The following is a 3,909-nucleotide window of genomic DNA, read 5'->3' as shown; positions in this document are numbered from 1 at the left end:
GCCACAGTGTATCCTTTGCAAGATGAAGGAAGATTTATTCATACCAAAATGACCCTAGAAATCTAATAAAGAATAAATTTTTTAAAAAACTTGAAATGTTATTTTATTTAATAAATAATTATGTGTGGGCTTATGATTACGATTATGATTATGTGTGGCTAATTTTTGAAATACTTTACTGTTTTCTATTTATTCCTAAATAGTTTCATTAGAAAAGAATGAAAACTATTTTGATCATTTAGTAAATTATTATTCCCTAAGAAAAATGGAAGTTAAAGTAGATACAAATAATAATTAGGAATGCAATATGAATTATTCTAAACTCTAATAATTGTACATAAAGTTTTCTTAATTATAGAGGATTCTCCCTCATAGTCAGTGAAGTTGATTAGAATCACTTGTAGACATGAGAATGCTTACACAATCAAATGAAAGTAATGTGGTATTTTAATTACCCACACCTGCAAACATTTGAAGGCAAACACCCTAGTGATTTTTTTCAAGTGTTAGAAATGAATATACAACTTGTATTCAGTCTGAAATTTGTAAGAATGCTTCCAAACTTTATTCTTTTATGAACCATGAAAACTAGAATTTCCTTGTAATTCTAAGATTTCTTCCTAATAGTTCACTTTTTATCTAGTTTCTCCTCCATCTCTTTCATCTGCTACTTTATTGTTAGAATTGTCTTTCTCCAATTACATTTTTTTAAAAGGGTACTATTATTCAGTTTTATATAGAATAATCTGCAAATTTCTTGGCATAGTTTACGTAGTCATTCATAGTATATGTAGTTACTTAAAATGGATCCAAACCCATTAGGGATGATTTTGCTTTAGGGAAAAGAAACCTATTAAAATTAGTTATGAAATCATTGAAAGATACAAAATTGTTACAAGACTCAAGTCCAAAGGCACAGATTGGTCTCACAAACCAGAACTACCCCTCTGGCTTCATGAGCCCCAGATACTGTGGCTGATTAGTTTCTCATCCTGATTACTATTTATATCTTCTTTCCTCTCTCTTTCTGCAGTCCAGATTTTCTCGTTTAGTTTACAGAAAATAGCCTTTTTATTTATGAAGATATACTTCCCCTCATACTTAAATCTTACTGCTGAGACTCACTTTTTCCTAAATCCTAATCCTCAAAAAAAAAAAAAAAGTCAATTGGATCCATTTGAGGGCCATTGTCTACATTGTTCTAATCAGTTGTAGCTGGCTGGCAGGAAGTGGCATGGTCACTCCAAGCTGAAGTGGAAGTGTGACCCAGCATTTTAGAAAGAACTGCAGGTAACAATCAATTATCACAGAAGGTAATGCAAGCCAGACATAGCCCCTTCCCCTCAGTGCCCAGCCCCAAAATGTGTCGTCTCTAGGAGCATTTTCATAGCACCATGATCCTGGATCTCTGATCCTTCTCATTTGACAGAGAGATACATTTCCTCATGCAGTGCCAGCCGTGTCCCTGAGATGTGATGGTGAAGGCTCAAGTAAATGGATTTGGCTGTATTGGGTGACTGGTCATCAGGGCTAACTTCAGCTAGGTAGATATTGTTGCCATCAATGACCCCTTTCTTGACCTCAACTACATGGTCCACACATTCAACTATGTCAACCCATGGCACAATTCATGGCCTAGTCAAGGCTGAAAATAGGAAACTTGTCATGAATTAAATCTCGTTTTCCTCTTCCACGAGTGAAACCCTGCTAATATCAAATAGGGTGATGTTGGTACTGAATATGTTCTGGAGTCCACTGGAATCTTCACTATCTTGGAAAAACGTGGAGCTCACTTGAAAGATGAAGCCAAAAAGGTCATCTGTGCCCCTTCTGCTGATGCCTCCATGTTTTTGCTGGGCACAGACAATAAGAAGTACAAAAACTTCCTCAAGATTGTCAGTGATGTCTCCTGCATCACCAACTTTTAGCCCCCTGGCTGAGGCTATTCATGAGAGCTATGGCATCTTAATGGGACTCATGACTACATTTTGTGCCATCTTTGCCACCCAGAAGGTCCTGGATAGCCCCTCTGGCAAAATGTGGTGAGATAACCATGGAGCTGCCCAGAAATTATCCCCTGCATCTACTGGCACTGCCAAGGCTGCAGGCAAGGTCATTCTTGAGCTGAATGGGAAGCTCGCTGGCATGGCCTTTTGTGTCTGCACAATGTGTTGGTTGAAGATCTGACCTGGTGTCTAGAGAAAGCTGGCAAATGTGATGACATCAAGAAGGTGGTGAAACAGCCATTGAAGGGCTCCCTAAAAGGCATTCTTGGCTACACTGAGGACCAGGTCATCTACTATAACTTTAACAGTGACACCTACTTTTCCACATTTGATGCCGGGGCTGGTTTTACCTTCAATGACTGTTTGGTCAAGCTTGTATCCCAGTGTGACAATTAATTTGGTTAAAGCAATGGGGTCAATGGGGTGGTAGATTTTTTAGATCACATGGCCTCCAAGGTGGCCTCTGTACCACCAAGGTGGCCTCTGTACCACCAGCACCAGAAGGAGAACAAGAGACTCTCAGCTACTGGAGAGTTTTCACATTCTAACATATTGAAAATCTCCCTTCCTTGACATGGTTTCCATCCCAGGCCCTCTGAAGAATGGAAGGGGCTTTGGGAGCCCTACCTTGCCATTTGCCATTAATAAAGTACACTGTGCCCAGCCAAACAAACAAAACAAAACAAACAAAAAAAGAACCCCAAACCAAAAAACTTGGCATGATCCTAGGATCCTTCCCCAAACATAGCCAGGCGTTTGTATGAAGTATCTGCACCCAGGGAAGCATGCTTGAGTCTCAGCACCCAGGGATTTTACGTGAAGTTGACCATCTAGCATGATAACAGAAACTCAGGACCTCAGCAATGAAAGAAGGTATATCAACAATCAGGATGTACAAAACAATCTGGATAAATCTGATAATCTGTTGAAGCATGACTAATTGCTCTAAGCTTATACAACATAATAAATAAGTAACAGAAAAAAAATTAGGGTCACATTCCCAGGGGTTGACCAAGAGTCAATCAGGTTTGCAGATTCCCTAGGAGCCATTCAAGGACTGACCAATCAGACCTGCTATGTTAACTCTTTCCTCACAGTCACATTGTCACTAGGCAGTACTCCTCTAAGGTGTTTTTTCTCTGTGACACTTTCCATCACCAAACATTGTTCGTTTCTTGATGGTCTCACATCAAATAAAAATCTAAGAGGGCAAGGATTTGTTTTTATATTCCTATCTATTATCTATCTATCATCTATCTATCTATCTATCTATCTATCTATCTATCTATCTATCTATCTATCATCTATCATCTATCTATCTATCTTTTTTGTCCCCAGGCCCCTGGAATAGTACATATATAATGAATAAATATTTGTTGAATGAGCAAATGAACATGGTCTTTTTATCTTATTATTTTTAATTACTTTTTATTTTAGTTACTTATTTATTTACCTATCACCCAATAAGACTGGACACTTTTGGAAGTTACAAATATATCTTCATCTTTTTATGTCCAATACCTAAGGAATGTCAGACATATTGTGGGCTCCCCACATAGCTTTGTTAGATCATTGAAGAACAAATAAACCAATAAATGCCTTATTATAAGAATAAAATAAAAGCCATTTTGTAATTACAAAAGAAATATGTTATTTTATCAGAAGGGAATAAATAAGTACAGTAGAACCTTAAGGCTGAGGGAAAATGGTATGGCTAGAATACATAAATTACCCATACCAGCCATGCTGATGTAACATCTGTTCAATTAATTTAAATTGTGTCACATTATTATAAAAAGAGACTTCATTCTTAAGTTTTGAAGGAAAAAAGGAAACTTAACAATTACTTATTAATATTGACCACTGATAAAAGAAACTAAATTTATGTTCAAGTAATAAGTTA

The 3,909-nt window shown here is 37.0% G+C and overlaps 1 pseudogene; it reads left to right on the top strand.

The window, feature by feature from the left end:
• Positions 1-714: 714 nt before the first annotated feature.
• LOC117980822 (glyceraldehyde-3-phosphate dehydrogenase-like) lies at positions 715-3,152 on the top strand (annotated as a pseudogene).
• Positions 3,153-3,909: the final 757 nt, after the last annotated feature.

The sequence above is a fragment of the Pan paniscus genome, chromosome 5, assembly GCF_029289425.2.
Source record: "Pan paniscus chromosome 5, NHGRI_mPanPan1-v2.0_pri, whole genome shotgun sequence".
NCBI classification, from domain to species: Eukaryota; Metazoa; Chordata; class Mammalia; order Primates; family Hominidae; genus Pan; species Pan paniscus.
This window is presented reverse-complemented; position numbering and strand designations above follow the sequence as displayed.